This window comes from Octodon degus, unplaced genomic scaffold (genome assembly GCF_000260255.1).
Source record: "Octodon degus isolate 3935 unplaced genomic scaffold, OctDeg1.0 scaffold00109, whole genome shotgun sequence".
Taxonomy (NCBI): domain Eukaryota; kingdom Metazoa; phylum Chordata; class Mammalia; order Rodentia; family Octodontidae; genus Octodon; species Octodon degus.
In genome coordinates, this window is record NW_004524685.1 from 1377285 (window position 1) to 1393737 (window position 16453).

Below are 16453 nucleotides of genomic sequence, written 5' to 3' on the forward strand. Positions count from 1 at the left end.
GAAATATTTATTTGATAATCTTTCATATATATTGAAGAGGCTCACAGAAAATTTCATTGGAATTCACACTCTTTCTCCTATGGAGCTTTATCCTTTTTTTCTCTTTGTCCAGCTCAGCCCGCTCTAAGGGCTGGGCTCACATGGCATGTGGTGCCAGGGATTGAACTGGGATCCCCTGCGCCTGCCTAAGCTTGCCTAAGCAGGTGCTTTAGAGCGCTAAGATATCTTGCTGGATCTGGAGCTTTATCCTTAAGTGTGCAGCCCAATTTCATCTTGGCAGAACTAAGTGTTTTCTCTGTCTCTAACATCTTCAAAATTCCTGTGAATCATCAAGATTGATTTATGAGACTGTGTTAATGGAGACTGCAATCAGAGGACAGTAAGTGTGCAGGGGTTGGTTTTCTGAGTTTGTGTGTACCTGGACTGGGGGAACTTGGGAGAATTAGAAAAGGGTATAGCAGACTGTTCAAGTTCTTGGGATCTCTGTCTCTGTCTCTGTCTCTTTGCTATAATAATATTGTTATTATTTGATCTTATCAGTGCATTTGAAAAATGCATATTTAGTACCATTTAAATAATATTTAAGCTCTAGGGCTGGCCAGATAGTTCAGCAGACTAAAGTACCTGCTTAGGCAGAGCACGGCGACTTGGGTCCGATCCCCCATGTGATGTGGCACCCCACCCCTGGGGCACAGCAACTGAGACTGGGCACTGTGTGCAAGCCTATAATCCCAGGACTTGGGAGGCTAAAAATAGGAGAATCACTGTGAGTCTGATCTACATAGTGAGACCATGTAGACCCTGTCCTAAATACATCATCATCATCGTCATCATCATCATCATCATCATGATCATCACCATCATCATCATCATCATCATCACCATCACCATCACCATCACCATCATCATCATCATCATCATCATCATCGTCATCATCATCATCATCATCATCATCATCATCATCACCATCACCATCACCATCATCATCATCATCATCATCATCATCATCATCATCATCATCATCATATTTAAGCTAGAATTTGACTTTTCTTGCACAGCATGCCAGATTGTCATTCTTGGCAGCTCAATCCACTTGCTCTCATTCATACACTACTGTATTACAGGGCTACAGGCTTAAGAGCATCCTAAACTATCTGGTAAAACAATTCTGTTTTAGGCTCCCCTAGTGAAAAAAAAATTGTGCAAAGGCTGAAAGGCAAAAGAGAATCAGGTTATTGCTTTGGGCTACCATTGGGTAGATGCTTGAACTGTGGCAGATGACAAAAAGAAGACTTTTCCAGAGGACTCCGGGTGTGCTGCAGTTTCTTAGGACTAGTTAGGTGCTGGAGAGGACTGAGAGCCTCACTGAAAATTTCCTTACATGTTCTTGTCTTCTGATTTCCTGAATGTTAGTAATGGTTTTCCTGACTTGTTTTTTTCTCTCTTAGCCTCTCCAACAGATTTTGAATCTCACACTCCTTGTGTCAAAATCTTTTGTGTAGGAAACATCTAGAATGATTTCTCTTTTCTCAACTGACTTGTAGCCTATCATCTATTGTACCATGGGTCAGTCCATATTTGTGAAACTGGATTAAATTTACTTAGTGAATAAATAACATTTAACTGATATGCATGATTTTTATTAGATATTTTGCTATTCTATTCTTCATCATGACCTAATCTCCCATAAAACACTAACAGATAACCCAAGCTGTAAGTTAATAATCTCAAACTGCTTAATTTGGAATGTATGGCTGCTCTGGTAAGGATGGTGACTATCTCCCAAGGGCCTGTCAATAGAAGGTTTGACCCGTCCACCCATGGTGTTTTTGAGAGGTTCCAGGATCCTGAGGATGTGGAGCTCAGTGGGAGCGAGTCAGGTGGCTGCTGTGCCCTGGTGATGTTGGAGCTGGGCCACTCCTCTTTCATTTCCTAGCAGTCAAGAGGTGACCAAGCTCTACTTCTATGTACTGCTGCCATTACAAATTGCCTTGCTGTAGGCCCCAAAGCAATGAAACCTACAAATCCCAGACTAAGTTCTCCAAAAGTGTTAGCCAAACCCAAACCCTCTTCCTTTTAAGTTTATTGTCTCAAGGAGTTTGCTATAATAACACAAAGTTGACTAACTCAAACAGCTTCCAAAAGCTGCTGATAATCATATGTCATCTCATTATCTCTGTCCTTGTCAAGCCCTATTCCCTATTATCTATTTCCAGTCTTCAGTAATTAATGTTTCGAGTTTATGCTTTTGTAACTCCACCTGCCAAAATTTCTATGGCTTGTTTGGTTAAATACATATTATTGACGATCTACCTCAAATACCTCTCCTTATTCTTTACTTTTTTCCCCACTACTCTCTTCTACAATACAACAAACTCAACAGCAATCTATTTGAAAGCATAATTAAAATTCTATCATGGGGGAGGTTCAATCTTCATTAGAAAATAATTTTTTGAGGACTACAAAGAACTCAATAAATATTGTGGGCTTGAAGCATTGAATTGAAACAGACTGTCACATATACATCATTTATGAAAAAAGGCAGAATAGCCATCAAAAGATTTTTTTTTTAAGAAAAATGAAAAACTTCTCAAATTGACCTAATGCTTTATAAAGTAGCCTGGGGAAAATTTTGACTCTACTCTTGTCTTGAAAAAAGAAGAAAACTACCAAAGGATATTCTTGTGTTTCAAAAACTGATGTCTTGAATATGTATTTTTTTTTCAAGATACAAAAATTTAACTCCTGCTAAAGCCTTTGGACATATGTACAGTTATAAATATAACATTAAAACACAAGTATACATCATAATTTAATTGTACCATATAAAGCAGAGAGGAAGCAATAGTTGATACTGCTTTATGGCTTGGGGTAGGGTCCTCTCATGGATGACCAGGGGTGTGAAGTCAGAGATGATAAAACAACAGGTGGATGTAAGTGCATTTTGTCTTATTAACTAGGACTATAGTGCAGGCAACAACGTGGAAGCTTTGTGTCAGGCTTAACAACCACTACAAAATCCAATGATAGCCATTGAAAGCCCAAGAAGTAGTTTTAGAGCTTGAGACCTAATGCAGTGGGTATATACACAAAGAATTTACTTAAGATCAAAAGCATTTGCTGTAACAATTTTCAATGCCAGAAGGAATCAATTTTTGATTTGTGTATTTTACTGGATTCATGTAGAATTATGTTCAAGTATTCAATAGATTTGGACCTCAGACATAGCATCCGTTTATGGGATAATGATGCATGACCTCTACTTTCTTCAAAAGACTGGCAGTTTTCTTTTATAGTTATTTACATGTTCACCAGGCTGACACCAGGAAGATTACAGAAAGGTTTTTCCTTAGTACACTTCCAGCTCTAAAGTCAGAACTCCACCTCTGTTTCTTGTTTTCAATTCTATCATGGCTCCTATTCCTCTAGATAGGGTGGACCCTGTTAGATAGAGTGGTAACTATTTTTTTCTTTGTTCTATGAGACTGCTTGCATAGCACTATGCAATATGTACCAGTTTAGCCTTACAACACCTTTGGTGAGTAGTAATACATATTTTCCAGATCACAAAGCTGAGGCATAAGTAAACACTATAAATCTTGCTCACAAACACATACCCAATAAGTGATGTATATAAACTTGGAACCTAAGAATTTTATTCCAAAAATTAATTATTTCTGAAAGTTACATGTATTTTAGTAAGAATTCTTCAAGTTTAAAAAAGTTTTGGAACACAGAACTATGATGAACTTTCATAAAAACTACCAGAGGATAAGGCTTATCATGTTCATGTTGGTTTCCCAGCTCATAATGAAATGCCTGTTTGTAGTAGTTAATAATTCCAAAAATTAGATGAGGGAATGAATAAACTTGTAAGTAAATGAATGGTAGAATGACAGGGGTAAACTTCATCTATGTTGCATATGTATGTATATTTTGTATGTAAATTATAAGACACGTACATATAAATTTACATGTATACATACATAAATGTATATATAAGATAGGTAAGTATATAGCAAGATATTGATATGTGTAGTTTTATTTTATTTTTTGCATGAATAGTTTTTTTTCTTTTTTTGGACAAAAATGTTATCCTCTGCATTTTTGTTCTCTTTTTTTTTTTTTTTTTTTTTTTTGTGGTACCAAGGATTGAACTCAGGACCTTGTGCTTCCTAGGCAAGAACTTATTCCACTGAGCTATCTCCTCAGCCCTTTATTCTTTTTCTTTACACAATAAAAAAATTTTAGGCTGACCATTATGAAGATATGTTTGGACATTTCAAAAACATCTTTTCATTGGAATTATTCTGACTCACTCAAAAGTTGCAGAGGTTAGAGTTCTTGTACCTTCCTCATCTAGCTGCACCCGATAGGTACACCACATTGCTGTACTTCATATGTCAGAGGTAAGAAGCTAACTTGGATGCATTGCCATTAATTAGATTCCACACTTTATTTAGATTAGGCTAAAATGAGTAGAAAAGCCAATGTCACTCTTCCATCGTAAGACCGCATCCAGGACACGGCACTGCACTCAACACCACGTCTCCTTGGAGCTTTGTGCTCAGTGACAGTCTCTTAGCGCTTCTTTCCTCTCAGACCTTGACAGGTTTGAGGAGTACTGGTCAGTTCTTTGAAAATTCCATAATTTTATCTCCTTTTATTTCCCCTCCTGAACAGGCTAGAGTTACATGTTTGAGGTAAAATTACCACAGAGCTTCTGTGTTTTCACAGGTTTTGTACATGTCATCCAGAAGACCACCATCCTCTGATGGCATTAATCTTGAAATCCAGCTCATTTTTGCAAGCAAAGAGTGTGGTAAGTGTGGTAGCACCAAAAACCTTTGCCTAGATGGGTATCTCTCTGAATTATTGGAAATCTATGAGGAAAAGTTCTCTCCTCTCATTATTTGTTTTTTCTTCATTCATAGCAATATGGATTCATATGTAGGAGTCAAATATTTATTTTATCCTTTGAGTTATAGTGCAACACTGTTGTTTAATCTGTTGCTCAAATTTTTCTGAACTTATTGGTCTCTTTTAAGGTTTTCCACTTTAGAGTCTCTCACTTAACAAAATGGGCTCTGTCTTTTAGCTTAGCATCATCAAGAATTTTGGGCCAGAAACTTAGTTCTGTAATATCAGTGGTCTGTAACACACCTTCCCATTATAAGTAGTCATAGATTATCTTCCATGTGCTCCATAATTCACTGAAGTAGATCTCATTTTCCTTCCTCAAAAACAGTGGTAAAAGGCTTCACAGTGAGGTTTCTAAAGATACTTCTGAAAAGCAAAACTTGTGTGAATATCACAACAGGCCACGGCCCTGACATTTCCAGAACCCAGAATGATCTTCGGGAATGCAGAGAGGAACGAGGGAAATAAATTCCCATGAGACTCCATTTGCTGTTCCCTAGACTTCTTTGATTTCGCTAGCAGTTGGAGGCTTACGACAGGTGATGAATTTGGTTCATGGTGAGCTTCGTTGAGAAGGAAATGAAAACAGAGGTTTAACAGGAAGATTAGTGGACTTTCTACCTCTGGGCAATAAATGTCTGCTTTGGTCTTCACTAATAAGTTTTCCACATGCCTCATGGCATTTGCTTTACTTAGGATGAGTTCTTAGAGTTCCATTAGCAAGTGTTCAAATCACTGTTTTTGAGAAGCTTAGCTTTTTTGTTTTTGTTTTTTTTTTTCAAATGCCCTCCTTTTAACCTACTTCTTTTTTTTCTAAGTATATTCACATAGCAGGCTGGTCAGAGGGGAATTTACGTTGATTAGGAAGCATGGTCCAATTAAAGCTGACATGGTGGGGAAATTGCTTCAGAATCCAAATATACAACTCCGGGATATGGAGACCTCTTTAGCACCTGCATGAAGAGTGTACGAATTTCATAGCATATAGCTCAGGGCAAAGAGACTGGGTATCTGATAAATTTGCATGTGAAAATGATTGGAGCCAGCTAGACAATAATATAGGTCTTTGTAGGAAGGGAGAATGGCGTGGTTTTCTTTAGTGCTGTGAAAAGTCGAAAATATGTAGAAGTTTTTTAGAGAGTAGAATTAAAGACAGACAAAAGTAGTAGTCCTTAGTTGGCTTCCTTCACACTTGTGACCTCATTCTTCCTTTTCCTCTCCCCTCCACTCCCACCCTCATCTTAATAGTTTTCTCATCTCTTTCCCTTCAATGTCTAATGAGCATTTGTATCCTAAGGTCAGCCTTCAGCAGTGTTGTAAGTCTAAAATGATTTCAGCTTTGGGAGGGAGAAGAGCAGAGGGTCAGGGGGTGTAAAGGGGAAATTTCTCATTCTGAAATGTCTTTTGAAATGTTCCTTGTACCCTCTCTGTCTAGTCGTGAGAGAGTTTCACAGTGGTTGACAGATTATGTAATCTGTTCACCTACCGATAATTTTTTGGCATGGGGAGATAGCACAGGTATTTCGATTTTAACCAGTCTCTAGTTAATAATCAATAGTCCTGTTGTCTAATGAAGTGATGGCCTTGACGCCTTGGCCTTTGTGCAGTGTTAAAATAACATTGATCGCTATCATTATCATATGCCCTTGATACACTGAATAAGGACATGGATATCAATCTTAGAGGAAAGCAACATTTCATAAATCTTGTAGAAATAACCAGGATTGTCCAAAGAGGCATATGCTGCTTGACAGCAATGTGACAGAAGAGTCTAAGACACAGATAATTTATAATTTATCTCTAAACCCAGATTGAAGAAAAACTCAAAAGTAACATTTAGTACAAAATGCTTCTTTACATGTCATCCAGGGCAAGGAAACTTTTGATTTTCTTTTCTACAGTAAATGGTGTTGGAAGAAATTCTCCTAGGGCGCTTTTGGGGTGGGGGAGGAAAAGTTAAAAAATTTCTCTTGGTTATCACTTTCCGAATTTTATTTTAAAATTTTCTTAAATGTTAGAGACGTGATAATAAGCACAATAGGAGTTGCAAGAAGAGAATTTAAAAATGGGACAGGTTCTCAGCAAGCTGAGTTAAGGCACTCACTGTCCAGGATTAGGATTTGTTTTCCAACACAGCATCTTCACCAAAACCCCAAGTGCCAAACTTTTCCACTCCATTAGACATTTTCTTCAGTTCAAACATAGGTGTTTAACTGGTGCAAACTTCTGCAATCCCAGCACTCCCAAGGGTCGCCATGAGTTCAAGGTCAGCTGGGTCAACATAGTGAGTTCAAAGTCAGCTTGAACCACAGGCATGAGACCTTGTCTAAAAAGCACAAACAAACAAAAACTGGATTCCTATAGGGAAATGTGAGCTATGCCTGTGATTTTTCTGGTCGAGCCAGTGTTGAGTAGCTAAATTATATGTTATTTCTAGATATCTCATGATATGAAATCTGGAATATTGGATGAAAATTGCAAGGTAAAATACTTTCTTACTTCGGTCACATTCCTGTTCTAAAACCATCACTAATGGTTCACTGAGTCTTACAGTCACCTTCTCCACAAATGTTAAAAACGCAATGATTCAGAGAAGTGGCCAATGATGATCCAGATTGAAATAGCTATTGAAAATCATGTGAGGATTCTGAGAATCAGGCTACTTTCACAGCAGCTACTTTTTTTTTTTTTAATAGAATTACCCCTACACAATCAGTAGAATTTCAAAATGAGAAGACAAGCAAACATGCAACACTCCTTTGAAATCTGTTGCGATCTGCAATAGAGAAACACATTGAAAGAAGTTAAAATAGGACAAAAACTTTAATGAGGATGAAGACAAATGAACTGCCAGGATATCTTATTGTTACTAACTTAAGAGTGCAAAGATGGCCTTATTTGTATCTTCATATTACTATTCTTTAACGTTTATTTATATTTTATTTAAATGTATTGATTGTCATTAATTTATGAAGATCAAAATTGTATCCTACTCCAAAAATAAAAATGAATTTTGTTTTCTAAGATGAGAAGAAGTTAAGATAAGAAGACGACTGTGGCTATGTGTGCTTTGTACACGTATGTGCATGTACTCTGTGGACGAGCGTTACTCTTGTTATTGCTACTGGGAACATGCTTCTCTTGACAGAAAAGCACACATCCTTGTGAATTGAACATGGCCAGAAAATAAGTTCTAATTATTCAGGTGTGGCTAATATCTTCAGATATTTATTCTGGCTGACAGTAATTTAAATTGAACTAAACCCAAGTCTAAAGTAATTCTCCTTCTCTCTTAAATGACCTTCTAAAAGTTATTGTTTTAAGATTTTATTTACAAGGCATTTTGAGATGTTATATTTCAAAAATCTAGTAGAAAAAGTAAAGGAATCACCAGCTCTTTTTCAAAAACAAAAATCTCTGGGAGCAGGTTGCGAGGACTGCAGGTCTATAGGCCCAATACAGGCACTCAGCTGTGGGGGGCCCAGCAGGCCCTCATGCTTAATTGAAGACACCCAAGAAGAAAACAGCTGATATTTGAGCTTACATAGTTGGAGGGTGGGCACTCACATGACTAAGGCCAGAAGCCATTTTTAATAAGTGACTTCCTCCCTTCGAACAAAGGAGGAAAGCCTCTGGCTGTGTATAACCTTTCCTCACTGGTCTGCCAAAAATGTAAATATTTTTACAAATATATTATTTACTAGGCAGAAAGCATTGGGGGAGGTGGTGGGGTAGTGGAGGAACACAGATAAATGTGGCAGTGAGCGCTTTATGACCACTCCAGACTCAACTGTCATTCCTTCGGTACTTCCTGTCAGTCTGACTAAACTCTGTCATCCCTCAACCCGGTTTAAATTAACAGGTAATTTGTAAATGTCACTTCAGGTTAGGCCGCTCATTTTGTTTCTACTCTACCAATGCAAAGTCTAGGACTAATTTTTCTTGTCTTCTTTTAATAGGATTTTCATTTATAAATAGAATTATGTTCTGAAAATAAATTACAGTAAGTGATGCACAGAACGGGTGGCAGCAGCACTCTCATAGAATTTCAAGCACCTACATCAGAGGAGATTAATAAAAACACTTCAAAGGCTAAATTCTATTTAAGCAGAAGACAGCTTTTGGTTAATATTTAATCTGAGTAGCTGAGATCTTGGTGGAAAATATAATTTTTTACCATCTAAATTAATTTTCAAAACAAAACCATTAATTTTGTTTGGAGAGTTTTTGCAGTGAGAAAGTTTCAGTAATATATTTGTAGAGGGAAAAGTTAATCAATTAATTTTGTGGCAAAGAAAGAGCTTTTAATATTGCATTTGTTCTAAATGAATTCCTATGATTTGATCAGGTATGGAATGTTAGGATTCATCCTCCTGCGCCTTTCCCATCTCAGCAGGTAATGGAAAAGGCTCTAGGGAAGAATCTTTTTCTTTCTTATTATCTTCCATGCCCGCCATGCCCTTCACCTGAGTGTACCAAAAACCTCCACCTGGAACCCCGTACCTCTCCACTGCTAAAATTGGAAGGTTGGCTTACAGGGTTTGTCCCATCTGTCCCAGGTGCTGGCATTGTCACCAAGGCAGCTTCACTGAAATAAATCTTTTTGTTTTTGTTTTTGTTTTGTTTTGTTTTGGGGGGGGGATGATCATGTCAAGCTAAAAGGGAAAATGCAACACTTTTTTCTTTAAGTCGCATAAAATTGTAATTGACTATGCAAGATGAATGTATCTATTTGCCTGTATATATCCATTTCTTGCTTGCTCATGAATGATCAAGTTGATATTTGTGCCATTTTATGAATTCTGCGATTTACATTTGCGGTCTTATGCACATTTTTTTTTTCCTTTCTGAGTTAAAAAACACCTTGTAAGTTTAACACTTAGGAATGGTCTGACTTAGCAGGGGTTTATGCAACCACAGTACATTGTGTATGTCGTATGCCTATTTCATGATAGCTACATGGACTTTCCTAGTTCCTAGCCAAGATAGGAGATGGATAGACTGGAAGAACCTTTGCATTTCTTCTGTCTTACAACCATGGCGGCAGTTTAACAGGAAGAGAAAGGAAATATCTGTTTATTGTCTGAAATGAGTTGAATGGAAGTTCCAGTCTCAGACCAAGCAACTATTCTAATATTGTGTTCTTCTTGCTCTAAATTTGCCAACAGTCCTCTTGGGCCATTTTCTGTGTGTTAAATGTGAGCTGTAGAGACAAAGAATTTCAAATTTTGTTTGATCCAGCTTTTATAGCCACCTTGTTATTATGGTTCAACAAACAACTATACTTTGAACTTTTAAATTACACAAGGCGACTGGCTTCTTACTGGCCATAGAATTTAATAATTAGAATCATATAATCACATCACATAAATTTGAAAATATATTTTCTATAGCTCTATTATCCTAGTTCATTATTGTCATATTTTCTACATAGAATTTTAAGAAATTTAATTTATATATGTATGTTTATAGCATTTCTCTTAATGTGTCATTTCCTTTTCCCATGTGTTCATATATCTTTTGTAGAACTATTTCTAAAATAAAAGATTATTATAAACAGTATGATCAGTTTGTTTATGTTCATATTACATTCATATTGGAACAACGACATAGAATTATTAGTGGTTGCATTTTGCAACTAATCACCAATTTTCTCCAAGAACAAAAATTAATGTTTTGCACGTGAAAGAATGTTGCTTCTGTGAGTGTTTCTCCCCAAGATGTGCACCTATGAGAAGCGGCCTATGCATTCCTCAGTAAACCTCTTCACCCAGTGTTTAAGCCTGTTCATGCACACAAGGCTTCTCTGTAATAGGTAAAGTTATCACAAAATATTTGCCATGATAGGGGTAGTGGTGCAAGCCTGTAAGCGTAGTACTTTGAGAAGCAGAGTCAATCTGACCAAAAGTTCAAGTCGATTTAGAAACTTAGGAAAGCCTGCCTCAAAAAATGTTTTTAAAGAAAGGACTGAAGTTGTAACTCAGTGCAAAGGTCCTGGGTTCAATTCCTATGAGTGAGGAGGTTGGGGCTGGAAGGATTATGCAGTAATGCAGAAAGCTCACAGAAAGAAAATAAGAAGTAGCCCATTCTTTTCTTTGTTGTATTAACTAGAAAGGAGTAATATTTATGATGGACTGTGTTACCTGCAAAAACACTTTGTCACTTTTATCCAGGTTTTGCCTCATGATTTTAAGGACATTTATTCTTATGGTCTTTCCTCTTAGTCTCTGTTTTGAGAAAAAAATGATGTAAAATTTTAGTGTAGAGGGCTTTGGAAGTGTATAATAATTCTCTATGACATTATGTAAGATTTTGACAAGTTGCTACAAAAAAAAGAATGAATTTGAATTGCTGTGGAAAGAATGGAGAATCACTTCTCCCTCTTCCTACGTACATCCACAGATATAAATATACACATATTTCTCAGTTGAATAGTACCAACCTAAATTCTCATTATGGTCTGAAGCAATATTGGAGGTCCTAGTTGGCCCCCATACCTTTGAGTGACTTATCTCTTCCAAAATCATATTCTTCAGACTTCAACTGAAGCTATGTTAAAACAACTAAAGCTTTAAATAAAACACTTAGGGTTCATGAGACCCAATGCCCACATACTACATCTTTTCCCCAAGACAGTATTCTTACTTACAGCGCAAGGGAGTAACTGGTAACGTAGAGATGTATCATTACCAGTCAAGATTCATGAAATTGATTTTAAAAATCTTGGCAAAATTGGAAGCATATGTTTAAGAGTAATATTAATTAGGTCTCAGGCTTTTTGCAAGAGGTTTTTGAAAAACATGCAATAATAATAAGAAAAACCTGCTTCTTATTTACACAGCCCAGTTCTTTGAAATTTCTCATGGCGGAAAGCAGCCTTCATGCACATAACCTATGAATTATCCTTGAAATAAAATGTTTAATTACAGTTGACATTTCTGAACCCATTGCAGGTGGTGCCCATCTGAAGAGTGACATTGTTTACTACACTACAAGGCTCTGGGCCTAGTGTCAGAGATTATAAACCAATTTCCATCCCTGCCTTAATGCTGGTTTAATATCAGAAGAAGAACTTTACTGTGTAAATATTAAACATTTTGTTTAAATATTAAGTACCAAAGGTCTTTCCTTTTGATTATTAAAACAGGAAGAGCCCCAACTTTGAAAGAGGTACCTTGTTGTATTAAGAAAAAGACTGGTTCTTTACCTTCAGGTTAATTATCACTGGCCAGAGAGGTGTGCTGAGGCAAAATGTCAGATGTCCCCGAGTCCCAACCTCCTTTTCAATTGCTAAATGGCAGTACCTGACCAGGTGGCTTCCTCAGTAATAATGAGCATATTTATAATTGTAGGTTTTTCTTTCATATCTTACCTACAAAATGGTCTCATGATAATTACTGGAAAATAACAAAGAAGAAGAAGAAGAAAAACAAAAACCTTTCTGTGGGCAGTGGAAGAGGATGGCTAATCTCAAGAGAGTGGCCATGGAAACCCCAAATGTAGCATGCATTGGCTTTGATCGTGTCCAACTGTAAGAAGCGAATCATCCAAAAGGTTGACAGGAAAGGATGTGTTGTGAAACATGTAATTGTTTGCCCATCTAAGATTGAAATTAAACCAGGGAAGTGGAAATTTATGAATACCAGTCCCACAGACAAATATTTGTGATGGATGAAAATTCTCCTCAGAGAGATTACATTTTCTAATCAGCATAGGAGCTGCTTGCGCATATTCAGTTCCCCCCAGTTGTGGGAAAGTGGACTGCATTCTTCATTCTGTCCTACACAGAGTTGGGTGGATTTGTGTCCATTGTCTCATTATTTGGAAATTCTTGACTAGAGCACACCACATCTATCAGGCAGGTCTGAGAGATCCATATGTTGTCCTTAAATTGGTAGCTGTTGGGTTTGCCTTGTAAGAAAGCAAACAAACTTGGGTTAAAGGCTTTTGGAATTCAAATAAATTTAACACCTCTAAATACGGAAGTGTCTTTAGAATCTGTGTTGAATTGAATCTCATTAAGGGAATGTTTCGGAGCACAGTGGTTTTGATGGAAAAAAGCAAAGGGTCCTCTGTTGACTTTTTTCCTGGAACTGTTGAACCTATTAATATTTACATATAGAAGGTTAGATGATAACAGTATAAACAGCTTATAAGATGTGCATCAATTTATTTCAAAAACATTTTTAAAAGCTTTTGAATTATTCAGTCAATGAACATGTGTTCATTGAGCATCTATTTTGTGGCGAGCCTTTAAAATGTAGGCATTTATCGCTTTTCAGCCTTTTGGCTAAGATCAAGTGTAAAATATGGGCATTTCTTCATACTTGACAACTTTGAAACTTGTGAAATTCATATTAAATGTATTTTTAAAATTTTTAATCTTTTATTTATTTATGTATTGGATATAGGGTCTTACTACACAGCTCAGACCCATAGTGATCCTCCTGTCTCAGTCTCCCCAGTGCTGGGATTACAGTGGTATGCCACCACACCCAGTGGTAAAAGGGATCAAACATGATTTCTCGTGCTTGCCAGGTAGGCACTTAGACCACTGAGCTATCTCTTCAGCCCCCTCAATGTATTTTGATATGAAATTTTTGTCCTGGTACTAGTCTCCTGTGTATGGAATTTGAAGCAGAAGCTATAACTTGTTAGTATCAGTTGCTTTTGTGACTTGCTATTATTTCCCGCCAAAACAATTTGTTTCATAATCATCACTTTTGACGCTCAATGTGCTTCCCAGAACCAATTAATAGTGAGTACCAGGGATCATTATAGATATGAAAAATCAAGATTTGGTCTGCTTGGTGCAGTTAGAAGAGTATTTTACATATTAAGCTAGTCCATGGTAGAAAAATACAGTTAGCTAATTAGGATGCAATAAGATTCATGAGATTTTAGTCACTGAGGAAATAAGAGTCCTAGCTTTGAGCTGCATGAGTTGGGGAGGAATATCACATTAGCATGGGGGAAGACTGACTTAATATCTGAAGACATATATTGGGCTGTGGTCTGATGCACCCCATGACTTGGGAGTTTCTATACTTCCTGGCTTCTGTGCCCCTTGATTCAACATGATGGTAAGGATCTACCAGGCTTGTGCCACATGTTGAGCTGCCTCTGTGAAAGAACTAAAAGAAATATTTTAATGCAAATTAATTACATTTTTTCCCTCCAAAGGAAGGAAGGCAGTTTGTATAACATGCACATTATTGGTCTTTAAAACATTAGTTTAGAAGATTTTAAAGCACAAAAGCTTTTCCGCATGTGTGTTATTTGGTAGCATCTTTCAAAGATTTCGTTTTGAAAGATTTGGAGTCCTGCTTATTCACTTTGGTTGCTTCATATGATTTCATGTTCATTGTCTACTTTAGTGAGGTCTTTGTTTGAGATTTCTTTAGTGTTACAGTACTATTTCCCAAGTGAATATGTTTTAAAATGTAAGGAATGCTGTATGTTGAGACTACATATCTTATTTATAGGATTTAATACTTACTTTGCATCTAAAGATTTATTGACTGGGTTGCAGAGATAGCTCAGCAGTCTAAGTGCATGCCTAGGCAAGCACAAGGACCTGGGTTTGATCCCCAGTACCACATGGCATGCCAGCCCTGCCCTAGGTATGCCCAGCTGGCCACCAAGACCAGGCATGATGGTGTAGACCTGTAATTCCAGTGCTGAGGAGTCTGAAACAGGAGGATCACTATGAGTCCACACTGCATAGTGAGACCCTATACCAAATACATAAATTATTTTTAAAGAAAGTATTGACTTCTTATCTAAAAAATCCTACATATTGAAGATGAACCAAAGTGAAGGGGATCTGCGATTCTTGGTGCTTACAATTTACTTGAGAAGGTAACAGACACAGTGTCATAATTAGGTGGATTATTAATGCTACTAATAATCAGAGGTATACATTCATTCATTCAGAAATATGTCTAGTATAGTGGAAGGATTTCCTAGGCTAATGCCAGTAGATAGAAGGCTTACACCAACTAAAGAGAGTTAGAATTGGGAACTGGGACAAGGTAGAGCACTACGGTGGAAAGAACAACCCGAGCTTGGAGATTAACTATACAAAGATATCAAGATGCCAAAGTCCAAGATGTGGCCACAGGTCACCAACAAGGTAGGTTAGGTAGTACGAAGTCTGAAATCAAACTATTCTCAGTATACATAGTACAGTGAGAGAAATGTGGGAAATGAAAAGAAAATACCAACGCAGAGGACGTCAAAAGGGAAGACTGATCAAGCTGATCTGGTCCATTGCCGCTCGAAGAGATTCAACTCTTTAGAACCATGCCCCAGGGTTCTCCTTCTGCTGTCTCCCGGGGAAACTTAGATTTAGTACCATGCTCTCGGTGTCTCTTGCTTCTTGGTCAGGAATCACCTTCTCCAAGTCATTAGAAGCAAATGGAGCAGTAAGTTTTCCTCTCTGCTGATTTCTATTTCAAGGAACCATGGAAGCATTCCATTTTCAAAAGTGTCATTGATAAGAGCGTTGCCACTTTACTTTTGGGCTCTCCACACATCACACCATTCCCAGAAATACAGAAATATTAAAACCTATTGCACACGAAGCTTCAGGAAAAACTTTTCTTGAGATTCTTAAAACAAGAGTCCTTTTAAAAGAGGCAGCACATCCTGATCTTTTGGGGTCATTATAAATTACTACAACAAGAGGACACCCTTTTAGAATGCAAATGATTGTTTCTCAGCTTTTAAGAAGAAAAAGACCTTCATAAGCCTACTTACAGTTCAGGGGAAACAACTTAAAAACATAACATTGCTATGAATATTAAACCATTTTTCCAGAGAACCACAAACATGTGAAAGAACAAATTATGCTCTAGCCAGAGTTGGCTCTGTGTGTATTAAGTTTCTTTCCATGGATGATATACACTGCTTTTGAAATCCCCACGAGACATGCAAAATGTGCTCATTTCAAGAGATTTTTGACCTAACTTCTGGCTTCCAGTATACCTTAATAAAATCACCTTCAATTGTTGAATAGAAGAAATACATGTCTTTGAAGTAGATTTATTTAAAGATTTGTGAATTGGGATTTGGATGGTTTTATATTTCACAAAGGAGATATCTCCAAAACTTCTTACATAGTAATATTTAAAATTACGGTGATTATAAAATAATAAACATAACTCCCCACTAAGCACATCAATAAAACAGCACATGCTTTAGTTTATTAACATATTTTGTTCCAATTTCTTCCATTTAGGGCTTTTTTTCAAGCAAACTTTAGAAAGTGTTCTCTCATCCAACTAAATATATTGATACTGCTTTAGGATGCCAAGTTTTAAAAGTCTAAGGCTGACCTGCTATCAGAAGGACTGCATAATATCAAAATGTTTCCTTGACTGTTTTATTGTTTTTTATGCACCATTGACAAAAATCAGATTTTGCTTCAGAAACTATTTCAAATAGATCCATTTCTGTTCTCCTGACATTTTAAACTTGTTTATGTAAAATTATTTCATCTTTTTTATTGAAAGGTACTGAGCATTTCAAA

At 36.9% G+C, this 16453-nt stretch overlaps 1 pseudogene; it reads left to right on the plus strand.

Moving 5' to 3' along the window:
* The first annotated feature begins 13190 nt into the window (after window positions 1-13190).
* On the plus strand, window positions 13191-13362 carry LOC111812024 (annotated as a pseudogene).
* Window positions 13363-16453: the final 3091 nt, after the last annotated feature.